Raw genomic sequence first — 16493 nt, forward strand, 5'->3', positions numbered from 1 at the left:
CACCGAGAGTTCATCATGACGACGCCAAAGTCTCCTCGCGATGTCCTCTAAGTCGAGTTCGTCCGATAAATTGATTACATACATTTAATAGAAATATATAAAGTTTGAAAGAAAATAATTAAAAGATATGAAACATAATACCAAAACGGCGCCAACTTGCATCTTGATCTCGCGCGTATGATGACCTTCCAGAGACTTCCATTGCATCGGATGGGTCCAACGTGGCAGTGCCAGGAGCTATGCAAGTCCGCCGCCGGTGCAGCCCGATGGCGCTATCATATCCGATACATTGGGTCACGGGTGATTACCGCCTCGTGAATGCCGTGCCGACCACGACCCTCGGGTGTTCCTCTTGGCTGCAAAGGGATATGACAATATTGTTACATATACAATCAAATTGAACCATAAAATTCCAACCAATGTTAAAAAAAAATAAAGGGGAAGGAATTACGGGAGGTGCCCCGAGGCACCAGTACAAACAGTCAGGATGTGGGTGGTGGAAGGCCGGTGTGTCCCACCTAGCTAAGAGGCTGTGCCCACCGAAGAAGATGATGATGCAGCCGTCAGGGATCCCGACTAGCTACCGTGGTCCCGGGCCTGGATCGATCTTTGGCCGGCGGTGGCGGTGATAGCGCACTGATACGGATACTACGGTGAGCTCAGGAAACTGATCCGAACAGAGCCACCGCCCTCGACTGCTTAATCAAGTCCCTCGACAGACGCAATTCATTAATCCAATGTAAAATATACAATGTCAGTAAAATATTGAACTAACTAATTAAAATCATAGTTTACTCTAGGTTTATGATTTCTGAGTATCCGACTCGATCCACGATCGATCGAATCCTAAGATCCTATAAACATGGTACCACATACGGAGTCGATCCAACAGTGCTGACATATCAAACCCTAAAATCGTGGGAGGTTCGGAACTGACGTTCGAGACTCAAACGAGCAACTAAATTCCAACCGAGCACCTCACCGGGCCGTGACAACGAATGTTTGCACTGGGACAAATGTCTATGCTATACAGTATTTCCCACCGGCGCACCCTTACGCGCGGCCGTTGCCTAAGCGATAATAATCCCGAAATCCTACAAATTAGGGCAAGGTTCCTACCCTAGGTTTAAAACATCAATTGGAGGCACTTTGTTCTCTAATCACCGCAAGAGGAAGTGGTTTTGAATTTCAATTTCAAAACAAACCTAGGGTTTCAAATTCACTACCCTATACATATCAATCAAATCCTACACAACCATCAGCTAGAGCATGAAAATAGCCCGAAAGCGCATACCTCAATTGTCGGATTTGGTGCCCGGAGGAGAGAGAACAACTGCGCAAGATTCGGCCTAGCGGAGGAATCACGCAGATGGACGGCGACACGGCAGCGAGCTCCGGTTGACGGTGGCGCGCAGTCTGAGTTAGCTGGTCGTCCGGAGAGGGAGGTTTAGGGTTCCGCTTGAAAATTGTGGGAAGGAGAAGATCTCGATTTTCAGAAACTTATTCGACTTTTGGGATTTAACATATATACACGGCAAAGTTCATTCAAATAATACTTGCTGACGCACGCAAAAACTTTTCGTCAATATCGCGCAATATTATAAAAACTTGACCGCGACTTAAAACTTGATTTCCGCCGAACGTTCTATACCTGGCGCGCGGCAAAGAAAACTAGTCTGTCATAGATCGCGCACGCCCGCCCAAATTTTGGATTTGATTTGCGAAAAATAGATGTAACAATGAGATTGTTAGCCAAAAGGTGCGTATTCGTCACGGCAATCTAGTGTTACCAAATGTTCTGTAAATGTTCACTGCGCATGGCTTTGCATTGGATGCGTGTTAATCGCATAAAATTGGCCCAAAAAATTTCACCAAGTGTTGGAGCGAGAGAGGAGGGCAATTTTTGTTGATTTTACAGATGGGCAAATGTTCGCCGCATAAATCTGGCTTTGCTAAAATTGGGAGTTTCACCAACACCCAAATGGAGGTTGAAATTATAAAAACCTACTTGCCAAAACACTTTATAAACACACACCAAAACCCATCATCACACTACCTGTTTATTTATAAACACCCAAAGTTGACTTTGGGGTTGATTTTGGGTGTGTTTTCTATGTTTAAAAATAGTGCTTGGGTTGCTTTTTAAATTTGTCTAAGGATTAAGGGTTTATTTAAATTTGTAAAAAATTTCACTAAGTGTTGGAGCGGAGAGGGAGCGCGAATTTTTTTTATTGATTTCGACGAATGGTTAAAATATGTTAGCGCAATGTCTTGCCAAAAAATTTCACTAAGTGTTGGAGTGGAGAGGGGGTGAATTTTTTATTGATTTCTTGTGACGAATGGTATTATGTTAGTCGCTGCAAAACTCTTTTGCCAAAAAATTTCACTAAGTGTTGGAGCGAAGAGGGGGCGAATTTTTTTATTGATTTTACTTGTTGACGATGGTATTATGTTTGCCGCGAGATGTTTTGCTTGTGACGCATAAGTGTAGGTTCGCGCAAAACCATACCCTAGTACCCTAAACCTAAAACCTGTACCTAAGCCCTAAACCTGAACTCTGAACTAGTTTCAATGATCCAACCGGCAATCTTCTTTTTTCATAGTTCAAGATCATATACGTCAAAAATCATAATGAATGAACATTCAGAGATTGAGTAACGGGACAAAACTTTTCGGTTCTAAACAAATTGTCCCGATTCAGCGGTGATTTTAACTCCGATGTTGAAAATTTTTTACGCTTGCGGTTCTTGACCCTATATGAATACAGAGATGTAATTCGATCTTCAATTTCAGATATTTACAGTACAAGACATCACATAATCTTATGTTAGACTGAAGGAATGTATAAAGAAATTATTCAGTTTTTATGAATATTGTGTTTTTATGGAATACGCATTCTAGGAAACTAGTTTCAGTAATCTAGCCGTCAAATATGTTTGTTTATACTTGAGATCTTATACGTCAAAAATAAGAAAAAAAAAACATTGTGAGCTCAAGTAACGGGACAAAACGTTTGACGGTTATAAGCGAAAAGTCATGATTTAACGGTTATTTTGACTCTGATTTTGATGATTTTTTACAGCTATACTGTTTAACCCTATGTGAATACAGTGAACTACTTCGATCGTCAATTTCAACTATATACGTGTGTATATATCAGAAATATATATATATGTGTATATGTTTACGAAGGTCCCAATTTTTAAATCGTCAGCGAGAAAGGCACTTGGCGCGACGATATTATTTGTCGCGCAAAGATTATTTGCATTCACATATTATTAGTCTGAATTATTCATCATGACAATTACACCCTAAAGTATGATTTATTCTATTTTCTTTTGATTTGAGAATGGAAGGATTGTTGATAATCTTATGTTCTTTGTATTCATTTTTTCGGTTATATGGTTTTCATTTTTTAAAAGTTTTTTGTGAAAATAAATTTAAACTTTATGATACAAATTAGTTGGCTATATTTATTTACCAATGGTTTATAACTACAATTATTTTAATAATGTTTCACTTGGTATCATATATAATGTTTGGATATAACAAGTACATATATGAAAACATTTGCATTACACAAAATATGTCCACTAACATAATAAAATTACAAAAAAATTAATCATTCATCATCTGAACTATAATAACTTTCGTTATCGTTGCTATCATCACTTTCGGTCTCCCAATCCTCTTCCTCCTCCTCCTCCTCCGCCTCCTCTATAACTACATCATCGTCGTTGCTCAGGCCAACTGCAACATCATATCGCGGAAGATCACCGAGGTCAATTGTAATTGACTGAATCGGTATTTCGATTGAAGACACTCCTTGTATTTGAAATGGCTCTTGTATAACATTAGTATCTCGAAGTGTTTCCGCATCATTTTCCATTGAAGATTCTAAACGTTGGTCAGCCACATTGTTGACGTCGTTGTCGATTGGGTCTAGTTCTGGTATAGCATACACGTTCCTCGTGATCCATCTTTTGAACAACGTTCCAACCGCTTCCGGCTTTAGGGTCATCTAGATACACAATTTGTGTTGCCATGTTTGCCAAAATATAAGTCGTCATCATACCAAGTTCTGTTCATGTTCACAGATAGTAAGCCATGATCGATTTTAACACTTCCCGGCCTATTTGGGTTGGTGTCAAACCATCGACACTTAAACATGATCACTTGGTATCGATCTTTGTAAAGCAATTGCACGACAATTGTGAGTTTGCCATAGAAATCAATGTCCGTATTTCGCCTCCACAGGACATGGACACCGCTGTTTTGCGTACACAACTTGTCATCTCGTGCTTCGGCCAAAAATTTGACACGTTGACATTACAAGAGAACAATTCAGCGAATCGGGCCGAACGCCAAGTTATATAACTCATCACTTGTAAGTTGGGGAATTCGATGATTTCAACTTATTCACCTAATATTATACAAAACCATTCATATGTTAGTCTGACAAAATTAAAAACTACAATTTTATTTCTCAAATAACAAACACTGATAACTTACAGAATCCAAAAACCATTGTGGAAACAATTCACGGTGTTTCGGGCAACCAAATGTGATGGATGTTCTGCTTCATCATCTCTTCATGCTCATATAAGTATCCCATGATCTCATCACAATTGTTCAGTACGAACCAATGCGCTACCTCCATATCATTTCTAGAAAACGACTCTCCGTCCCGGGATCTCCAAAGGGTCGTGGCGCTTGGGCAAAAACAGAAGTTTTCATTTCTCATACTCTCCATCATGATTGCGCTGAGGACATTGAAACCATCTCCACATCTTTTAAATACATTCCGCGAAGCGATGATATTGAACCCAAGCTACGATTGATCCTTCGCACCGCTCGCTACTTTTCAGCTCCTACCGAGAAGCCTGCTCAAAATAAAACGACATGATTGAAATTAGCAAGCATGTGATAATGATGCAACACAAACGATAAGGATTATATACCTTTCTATTGATACATCCATGCGATGAGTAATGCTATGGCAAGTGAACCATCACGCGTAATCATACTTGGAAGAAAGCTGAGGAATATCATCTCAAACTTGTATAGAACTTGGACAATGTCATACGCGCAAGAATCAACATGTCCGCTGCAAAGTTTTTATTGTCGTCACATTAAAAAATCTGACAACAAAATGATTGGTTTACTACATCATCTCCGGCTAATAGGTGTCGAATACCAACAGGGAAGTAGGCGCTGTATAAACACTATGGCAGTTTCGCGCTTTTAAGTCTAGTAAATTTACTCACACATTCACAATAACGTGGCGATATTAGAAGCATACCCATCGGAAACTTTACCGACGATATTACTTTAGAAACTCTTTCTGTCATTCGTTTCATAGAAAAGAATGCAAGATCCCTTCTAGCTTTATCATTGTCCCTATTCATCCATAAACCCCTTCGTATGCCCATTCTTTCCAAATCAAGACGAGCTTTGATCGTGTCCTTTGTCTTCCCCTCGATATCTAGAATCGTGCCCACCAATGTGTCGATACATTTTTCTCAACATGCATCACATCTAGATTGTGCCTCAATTTTAGTTTCGACCAATATGGGAGCTCAAAAAACATAGGCTTGTGCGTCCAGTTCATATGTGTAGAAGGATACCGATATTTACTAATGTTTTCCCGAAGGGAGCAAACATCCAACCGGTTAAGCTGGTCCAATATCTCATCACGGACCATTCTCTGGGTCTAAGGCGACGCTCAGTGTTCCCGTCGAACTCTTTATCTTTTTCCCTCCACTCATGGTCCCATGGCAACCATCTCCGATGACCAAGGTAACAAACTTTTCCAGCATGCCAACCAGAAGTTACATCTTCCTTGCATATTGGACATGCCATAAACCTTTGTGCTCCACCGAAACCATTGCATATGCCGGGAAATCATTCACAGTCCACATGCTGCTGCATAAGTGAACATCTTCCAGATTGATTTATCGTACGTGCGAACACCGCTTGTCCATAAATCCTTCATCTCATCAACCAAGCGGCCTTAAGTAAACATCGATTGACCTCCCAAGATCCCCAGCTTATCAAAACAATATCATCATGTATTCTTTTTTCATGCATTTCAAGGCGGCAAATTATATGGGAATATGAAAATCGGCCAAGTGCTGTGGTGTTGGTTTAGAACCCCATCTGTTGAATCCATGCCAGTCAGGGCAAGTCCCAATCTAACATTTCGGGATCAAAGACAAATCTCGGGAGTCGATCGAACTCTTTCCATGCCTCCCCATGCAGGATGCCGATCACATCATCGCCTACCCGCTTTTTCCTGATGCCATCTCATGTCCGAAGCGCCGACATAAAATCGCTGCAACCTAGGTTTCTAGGGCAAATAACGATGACTTTTTGTGGATCTAGTCGCCCTATTCTCTGAGATGTCATCTTGAACCTCGACTCATTGCATATAGGACATGTATCCAACGATTCATGCTCTTTGTAGAATAACATGCAATTGTTTTTGCAAGCATGAATTTTTTCATAACCCAATCCAAGACCATTCAACACCTTCTCACTTGTGTTTATGGTCTTCGCAAACATTGTCCGCGGAAGCATTCTTTGAAAACCCCAAAAAGTAATCGAACACAGTTCGACATACGATACTTTATTTTTCCGTGCATTAGCTCCACAATGGCCGTGAGAACGGAAAAGCTCGCCTGGGGTATAACTCTTGGTTGGCATTTTTTAACAATTTCTCATATTGTTCAAACTCCGCGACCGCCTATTGGTATAGGCACATCATCTTGCTCTTTGATTCATGTTGGTCGATGCAAATGGAAACATCCTGTCGATAATATCCATGACTTTATCTATTAGCATCCACAATAGGTTGAACATTGTCCACTCTTGTGGCATTTGAAGACGAAGCATGCTCTAATTGTTCCCGTGAAGGTTCCAAATGCTATATGTCTCAATCATTCCATTCCTTACTAAATGAATCCAACATTTTAATTGTCTCCCTATAACGTTTGTTGCACCTCCTACAAGGACAACGGATTCTAGTTGCACCCGGGTTGTTGTGTCTACGCAACTCAATAAAATCCTCGATTCCATCCAAGTATTAAATGTCTGCGCACAGATCTGCTGGCTCAGATCCACCTTCGGGCTCATAATTCCTGAAAACCAGTAATCACAACACAACAATCACAAAACTTCATACGGTTATAATGTCACCTTATGCTCCTCAGAAGGTCCTATCTCATTCGAACATATTTCTTCGCCACACGCTCTCGATTACATGAGATTAGATTTCGACGCGGGTTGGTTTCACAAGATCTCGCCATAGCTTCTTTCTTGAGGTGGCCATAGGTATAAATACCTACGTACTCACCCAAGAACGTAATTCGAGATGACAACGAAATATCCATAATCGAAACCTAACTCAGTAGTTATAGATTACGTGACAACACTATACATTACCAAACTGTCCAAATAATGGGACAATTCAAGAATTAATTGGACCGGATAATATGCATTACGATCCATGCACGAAATCCAACTAATCTTAACGGGAAACTAAGTGTTACTAAACATAAAAATAAAAGCACGAAATTAACCGACATCTAACAGTATTATACACGTTATGTTACAACATAATATAAATATAACTTCACAAGAACATTTTAAACATATATAAAACAAATAAAATACCTTCTCAATCGTCTCCACCAATCGCTAATTACAAATATCCCTAACGAAAAACAAATTAAAAACCTTAGTAACGAACTTAAATTAATACTTTTAAATAATGACGAAAATACTTACCCAATCAATGTATTGAAACTTAGTGTGGCGGAGGTTGAGAAAGGCAGAGGCATCGCTTTGTTTTTGCATTCTCAGCCTGAATGGCAGAATTTAATATGAAGAAGAGGACTTTGCGCGACGAACATACTTATTCGTCACAAACTTCCGCCGCAAACCAAATCATCCGTCGCTAAACCCATTTTTTCACACGCAAACACCCGCCGACATCTAACTTTGCGCGACGCTGGTGGTATTCCGCTGCCCATTTCACGCGCAAATTGTCGCGCATAAACAAAAATTCGGCCGCGCAAAAACAAGATATTCGTCACAGAACGTTGAACTTACGCGAATATATTACGCGCGCGCAAAAAATATAATCCCACCCAGGTCATTTTGGCGCCAAAATAAAATATCTCTTGTTCTCTCACGCGACGAAGCGCTTCCGTCGCAGCATACATGGACTGCCTTTTTGGACGGAGAATTGTATTCGTCAATGTTGCTTTTAGCGACGAGATATTTCGTCAGAAAATGTTTCGCGCTAAAAAATTCCCGCTTTTTTTAACTCGTTTGCGCGTACGTAAATTGTTTTGTCGCAGATACATTTTGGCGCGAATAAAAGTTTGGGGTAAATTTCCAGTGCGATTGCGGCGACTAATAGTTTTTAGTTGCGCTAGTATGGTTTGGCGCGCGAAGTTGTTCGTCGCGCGATCTTCGCGTCGCAGAAATAGTGAAACGTAGTAGTGGTGGGTGCCTTTGCTAGTTATATCTATATGTTTCGGCTTGATCCTCTTGACGGGTGCTTGGTCTTGTGAAGCCACTTTTTGCAGTCTCCAAGATGCATCAATGGGTGGGAGATATGAGCAATGGCTTGCTCGTTATGGCCGCGTATATAACAAGAAGCGATTCAATATATTTAAAGAAAACGTAGCGTTTATCGAATCTTCCAATAAGGATGAAGAAATCTTACAAATTGAGCATCAATTGCAGACCCTACGAATGAAGAATTCAAAGCCTTAAGAAACGGATTCAAGGGGCATGAATGTTCCACAAAGAATACTTCTCTCAAATAAAATGTTACAAAGAGCAGTAATTCCGGCTTCAATGGACTCGAGAAAGAAAGGAGCTAACTCCTATCAAGGACCAAGGCCAATGTGGTAATTAAGCGTCTAGCTAAGTTTATTAATTTAAAGAAACACTGGATAGTCTTCTTTTGGAGCTTATTAATGTTGGTGTATAAGTGTGTCTCCTGAAATGTAATTAGAATAGGAAGGTTCTATTCTTTAAACGGCTGCGTTGGATCATAGTCCAAGTGTATAGCAGAGAATGTTTTAGCTTATGCCACTTGTCATTATCTCATAGGGTAGTGCATGAATGGCTAAGATTGAGTGATGTAATGAGGAATATTCTATTCCTAACGGTTTTGTCAGAATCACAATATATGCATGTTTTGAGCTGAGCTAATTAAGATAGCCTTCTTCCAAGCTCTCTCTCTATTCAACGTTCTTTTCTGGAAATCTCTCTCTGCATTTTCTTTGAATCTTATTACATTTCTGATTGAATTAATATGCAAGATTATGGTCTGCATATACTAACATGGCCTCAGAGCCAGAGAGTTTGACTGTCACGTTTAGTGGTAAGCTATCGAAGCTGCATCTGCTGAGCTTGAGTTTTTACAGATCTAAGTCTAACATGGCTGGGTCAAGTGGTGGTGAATTGAGAGCACCAATTTTCAATGGTGAGAACTACGATTTCTGGAGCATAAGGATGAAGACCATCTTCAAATCTCATGGACTGTGGGATTTGGTGATAAAGGGATTTGATAGTACAGATCCGAAGAAGTCAGATGAATCTGATACTAAGAAAAAGGAGAAAGAAGAATCAAGTGGTAGTGGGAAAGACATGGTTCCTGAGGTACTCATGAAGGATGCTAAGGCTCTTGGATTGATTCAAGAGTAGCTCTTTAGTGAGATATTCTACATCTCTCATGAGGAGACATCAAAAGGTGCCCGGAACATTCTCCAAAGAATTCCATGGAGATAAGCAGGTAAGAAGTGTTAAATTACAAAGTCTTAGAAGAGAATTTGAATATACAAGAATGAAAGATGATGAATCTTAACTGCTTATGTTACATAAACTATTTGATTTGATAAATCAAATGAGAAGTTATGGGGAGGAATTACCTAGGGAAATGGTTGTTCAAAAATTGCTCATTAGTCTGCCATCCGCTATGATTCTATCTCGCCTATATTGAGCATTCAAGAGATTTAATGTCATTACAGAAGTAGTAGCCTTATTGAATAGAGCTTTGAATTAATGACAGACATTACAAAAAAAGCGAATTGGCATTTGCTAGTCTCGTGTGGATGCCAATCCGTTAAAGCTGTGATCAATCTTCTAAGCAAAACAAGAGTTGGAAATCAAAAGGTAAGAAGTGGAGAACAAAACAAATGATGGTGCTAAAAATCCTTGCAAGCACTGTGGCAAATTACACTTTGAGAGTGCCGATTCAGGAAAACCAAAGTGTTTCAATTGTGACAAACTTGGTCACAGCCAAGGATTGTTACTGAGAAACCAACAAGCAAGTCAACTATGCCAACCAAGTAGATGCTACTCCAACTATGTTTTATGCTAGCAATGCAACTAATGCTAGTATAAAAGGAGGTGATGAGGTATGGTACTTAGACAGCGGATGTAGCAATCATATGACAGGAAGGGAGGATCTACTTGTTGACATTGACTGAAATGTGACTGCAAAAGTTGAAATGGGAGCTGATGACTTGTAGAAGTCAACGTAAGGCAGTCTTGTGGTTGAAACCAAAATGGGGAAGAAGTACATCAAAGAAGTCATGCTAGTGCCTGGTTTGAAAGAAAACTTACTTAGTGTGGGACAGATGATAGAACATGATTATTACTTGGTGTTTGGAGATCACAAGGTGGAGATTTACAATGACAGTTCCTATTCCAACTTGATTGCGAGGATACAAATGAGAGGCAATCGAAGTTTCCCAATGAAATTGCAGGCTGAAATGCATCTTGCATACAAGGCTAGTGTTTGTCACTCTTCTGCAATGTGGCATAGAAGATTGGGGCATCTAAATATGAGCAGTCTGAAATTACTGCAAGAGCAGGAAATGGTTGTGGGATTGCCAGAGATTACAGCTGTTACAGAAGTTTGTGAAGGTTGTATTCTAGGCAAGCAGTGCAGAGAGTCATTTCCAAAGGAGGCCTCTACTAGAGCATCAACCTCTCTAGAGCTTGTACACAGTGATATCTGTGGTCCAATGCAAACAACTACAAAAGCTGGAAATCGATATTTTCTCACTTTCATAGATGACAGCACAAGAATGTGTTGGGTTTATTTCCTAAGACAAAAGTCTGAAACACTGAGTGTGTTCAAGAGATTCAAAGCTACTGTGGAGTTGCAAAGTGGCAATAAATTAAAGAAGCTTAGAAGTGATCGAGGAGGAGAATACACCTCAGTGGAATTTGACAGGTTCTGTGCAGATATAGGCATAGAAAGGCAGCTAACAACTCCATATACACCACAGCAAAATGGTGTAGCAGAGAGGAAAAACAGAACTATTGTAGAAATGGCAAAGTGTTTGTTGCTAGAGAAGAAGATTCCTCTTGAATTTTGGGCTGAAGCGGTTAATACTTCGGTTTACATCTTGAACAGGTGTCCAACCAAAGCTTTGAATAAGAGGACACCATTTGAAGCTTATAGTGGAAGGAAGCCTGGAGTTAAGCATCTGAAAGTGTTTGGATCATTGTGCTATGCTCATGTTCCAAGTCAACAAAGGCAGAAGCGGATTTGACAAGCAAAAGGTACATTTTCTTAGGCTATGGAAGCTATGAAAAGGGGTACAGACTTTATAGTCTTGAAACTGGAAAGATAATTGTGTCTAGAGATGTTGTGTTCAATGAAAATGCAAGCTGGGATTGGGATACATAGAAGGAAAGAAGCGTGATGATTCCAATTGCTGAACCAACTTCAAGTAAGCAAGGCCAAGAAGGAAGCAGCAGTAACTCTGACGTATAAGGTGAAGAAGGTGAAACATTTGACACTAGTGCTGAATCTAGTGATCAAGAAAGAATGCCAAGTTCTCAAGACTTTGATCACACACCTCGCAAGTACAAGAGTATTGCAGAAATCTATGAGAAATGCAATATATGCATTATAGAACCAGAGAGTTTTGAAGAGGCAGCAAAGGATGAGTCCTAGAAGAAAGCTATGGAAGATGAAATTCTGATGATAAACAAAAATAACACTTGGGAACTTGTGAATGGACCATCTGACAAACCAATTATTAGTGTTAAATGGGTCTATAAGACAAAACTGAACTTGGATGGATCTGTGCAGAAGAACAAGGCACGGCTAGTGGCAAAGGGATATTCTCAGAAGCGGAATAGACTTCAATGAGACCTTTGCACTGTGACAAGATTGGATACTGTGAGAACCTTGGTGGCTATAGCTGCACAGAGAAACTGGAAACTGTTTCAGTTGGATGTAAAGTCGGCATTTCTTAATGGAGTGCTAAATGAAGAAGTGTATGTGGATCAACCATCTGGTTTTGTGAAACAAGGAAGTGAAGATAAGGTGTATAGGCTGAAAAAGGCTTTATATGGCTTGAAACAAGCTCCAAGAGCTTGGTATGAAGAGATAAATTCCTACTTCATCAAAACTGGTTTTTATAGGAGTCCAAGTGAAGCTACATTGTACACTAAGATGTCTACAAGTGGTATTCTCATTGTATCCCTATATGTGGATGATATCATCTACACAGGAAGTTCAAAAGAAATGATGGCTGAATTCAAGAATGATATGATGAGACAATATGAAATGACTGACCTAGGATTGCTTCATCACTTCCTTGGTCTTGGAGTCCTACAAACTGATACTTGCATCTTCTTACACCAGAAGAAGTATGCAAAGACCTTGCTTGACAAGTTTGGACTCAAGGATTGCAAGTCTGTTGCAACACCATTGGCTGTGAATGAAAAATTGTCAAAGGTGGATGGAAGTGAACTAGCAGATGAGACCTTATATAGGCAAATGGTGGGGAGTTTGCTCTACCTGACTGCAACCAGACAGATATCATGTTTGCAGCAAGCCTCTTGGCTAGATTCATGCATAATCCAACCAAGAAGCACATGGGAACAGCAAAGAGAGTGCTGAGATATATTCAAGGCACTATGAATTATGGAATTGCTTATGAGAAGGGAAAAGGCAAGTGCTAATAGGTTATCTGTGATAGTGATTGGAGTGGAAGTGAAGATGACATGAGGAGCACATCCGGCTATGCATTTAACTTGGGGTCAGGAGTGTTTTCTTGGGCTTCAATCAAGCAAAGGTAGTGTTGCTTCTTTCAAAGCAGAGGCTGAGTACATGAGTGCAGAAGAAGTACTGCACAGCTATGTGGTGAGGTTTGTCCTGTGCAGACTTTGGGGAAGAGCAAGTAGAACCAACTAAATTGCTATGTGATAACACTTCAGCTATTGCTATATCAAAGAATCCAGTTCATCATCACAAGACCAGACATATTAATCGAAGGTTTCATTTCATTCGAGATGCACTTCAAGATGGTGAGATTGATCTACTATATTGCAAAACTGAAGAGCAACTTGCTGATATTTTCACCAAGCCTTTGGCAAGAGATCGGTTTGAGTATTTGAGGAAAGCTCTAGGAGTCATTTCAGCACAACACTTAGAAGGGAGTGTTGGTGTATAAGTGTGTCTACTAAAATGTAATTAGAATAGGAAGGTTCTATTCTTTAAAAGGCTGCGTTGGATCATAGTCCAAGTGTATAGCAGAGAATGTTTTAGCTTATGCCACTTGTCATTATCTCATAGGGTAGTGCATGAATGGCTAAGATTGAGTGATGTAATGAGGAATATTCTATTCCTAACGGTTTTGTCAGAATCACAATATATGCATGTTTTGGAGCTGAGCTAATTAAGATAGCCAGCTTCTTCTCCAAGCTCTCTCTCTCTCTCAGAAATTCACTGTTCTTTTTCTCTGGAAATCTCTCTGCATTTTCTTTGAATCTTATTACATTTATGATTGAATTAATATGCAAGATTATGGTCTGCATATACTAACAATTAAATTGTTTATGTTTTTCTAACTACTGTTAATTGCAATCAAAATACAGGATGTTGTTGGGCTTTTTCCGCAGTGGCAGCCACGGAAGGAATTACTCAGCTTACCACTGGTAAATTGATCTCTTTGTCCGAGCAAGAGTTGGTAGATTGTGATACAAGTGGAGAAGACCAAGGTTGTGAAGGTGGCTAGATGGACGATGCCTTTCAGTTCATCCAACAAAATCATGGGATTAGAACAGAAGTTATTTACCCCTACAACGGTGTTGATGGTACATGCAACACCAAGAAAGAAGCCACCATTGCAGCCAGGATAACTGGGTATGAAGATGTTCCTGCAAAGGGTGAAAAGGCTCTTCTTACCACTGTTTCTCAGCAACCAGTTTCTGTTGCCATTGATGCTAGTGGTTCTGATTTCCAATTCTATTCAAGTGGTGTCTACGGGAACTTGTGGAACGAGCCTAGACCATGGTGTTACTGCAGTTGGTTACGTGAGAGTGATGATGGGACCAAGCATTGGTTAGTAAAGAACTCATGGGGGACAGAATGGGGTGAAGAGGGGTACATAAGAATGCAAAGAGATTTTGATGCAGCTGAAGGACTTTGTGGCATAGCGATGTCTGCCTCTTACCCCACTGCATAGTTTTAGCATCACCTTAAACAAATTCCTACAATATATACTTTATAGATATATCCAATGATATCTTTGAACTTGTAAGTGTAATTAATAGAGATCGTATCGCTGAAAGTCACATTTTGTTAGTTAGGGGTGTATGAGAGAGGCTGGAGAGAGGATATTTTTGGGAGAATAATTGGCGCAAGGCGCTGATTATAATGGAAAAGGTGACATTCCAATAGAAGATAATAGTGAGTTTTCTATTTAGCTTGGCTCAGGGGAACCAGAAGCTGTTTTTCTGTTGTGCTACTTCTACTGGGATTCTCTGGTTTGCCAGATTGCTGCAGTGTCCTTGTCTTCTGGTGGTTTACTGATCATTGACTATATGAAGCAGGACAATGAAATTTGAACAGGAGACTAGTGCAATTCTTAGTTTCCATCAGATTTGACTGTTTGTCAGAGAGAGAGAGAGAGAGAGAGAGAGAGAGAGAGATCTTAGAAACCATTCAAACAAATCCAAAAAATTATTTCTTGAATAAATCCCCTCTGCTACAAATGCTAATCATTTTTCTACTTTTGAATCATATCTCAGTCATTAATTATATTTCAATAAAAGGACAGAAATTAGGATCATTACACAGAAATTTTGTAGAGTCTCTACCCTTACAAACTTGAACTGATCACTTTATAACATCAAAGCAGAGTCACTTCTTCACTGCTTGAACTCAAAGTTACACTTGCAGTATCAGATTGTGAAGCTCCATTATATTCTTCTGGTGGTATTGACTGAGCAACGAACGGATGAGATAAGAGCTCTTCTGCAGTTAACCTTTTACAGGGATTGAAGGCTAGGCAGATCTTTAGAAAATCCTCCCCTCCTTTGAGATTTTAGCTGGAATCTTGGGAGAGTCAAAACCAGCTTGTTCAGGAAATCCCGAGGCTTCCAACAATAACTCGTATCCCATGGGGGCTTCCCGGTGAGCATCTCAAGCACAATGCAACCAACAGACCTAATTTCAGAGGGCTGATCCTGCAACTTGTCAAGCAAAGCTTCTGGGGACAGATACATTGGAGAGCCTCTACATCCAGATCCACCGACATTTTCTTTTGTTCTCTTAGCCAATCCGAAATCGGCTATCTTTGCCACCAAACTAGTACTTCCACAACTTGTGGTGGTAGGCACAAGCAGAATGTTCTCTGGGGTCAAATCGCAGTGAACATAATCACACTGGTGAATGTGCTAACCCCTTCAAGAATTGACTTGGTATACCACCTAACCTCAGATTCCGGCAATCCACAACCGTCGGATTTCTTGATCAGATGATCAAGGCTCCGCCAGAGGCATATTCCAAGAACAAATTGTAGACCTTCTCACCATTCTCATCGGCGGTGAATTGTCCACCATAGCACTCAATAACAGAAGGGCAGCCCTTAAGTTTGATGAGCACCTCTGCCTCATGCTGGACAGACCTTAAACACGGCACCCCATTAGACGATTTCACCACCATAATTTCAGGCTACGACAAAACCGTGTTATGGGTTTCGTGGAAGTGGCAAGATGAACAGACCCATATCTTCCTCTTCCGATCAGCTTTCCTCTTACCCAGTTCACTCTATGATTACGCCTGCAATTCCTCTGCTTCTTTATGTTTACTTCTACTTTTATTTCTGCCTTTCTTTTCATGATTGATAGCTTCTTCACAACAAAATTCACAGCCCTAGTGTTTCTTGGACTCTCTCTACTATAACAACAGTGAGATAAAGGAAGGTGAAATAGGGGTTTTATGAGAGCCTTTCCATCCATGAGCCTAGCCCAAGGCTAGGGGAAAAAAAAAAAAAATTGTGTTCCAGCGGAGCAGCCCAGGCCCGGGGTGTGGGACCCACCAACTCGGCTTGCCCGGCAACCTTCAGGTCCCAAAACTTCGTCACGATGATTTGATTTTTTTCCCTGTTGCCACGGCCGCTCTCCGATCCGATTTTCCTCAAATCCAACGGCAACCAATTTTTTGC

The 16493-nt window shown here is 40.4% G+C and overlaps 2 pseudogenes; one reads left to right on the forward strand and one right to left on the reverse strand.

Moving 5' to 3' along the window:
• The first annotated feature begins 40 nt into the window (after nucleotides 1-40).
• Nucleotides 41-14878, forward strand: LOC148917793 (senescence-specific cysteine protease SAG39-like; annotated as a pseudogene).
• Nucleotides 14879-15048: 170 nt separating this feature from the next.
• LOC103328482 (mitogen-activated protein kinase kinase kinase 20-like) lies at nucleotides 15049-16216 on the reverse strand (annotated as a pseudogene).
• Nucleotides 16217-16493: the final 277 nt, after the last annotated feature.

Source organism: Prunus mume, linkage group LG4, assembly GCF_029339155.1.
Source record: "Prunus mume cultivar Tortuosa linkage group LG4, ASM2933915v1, whole genome shotgun sequence".
NCBI lineage: Eukaryota > Viridiplantae > Streptophyta > Magnoliopsida > Rosales > Rosaceae > Prunus > Prunus mume.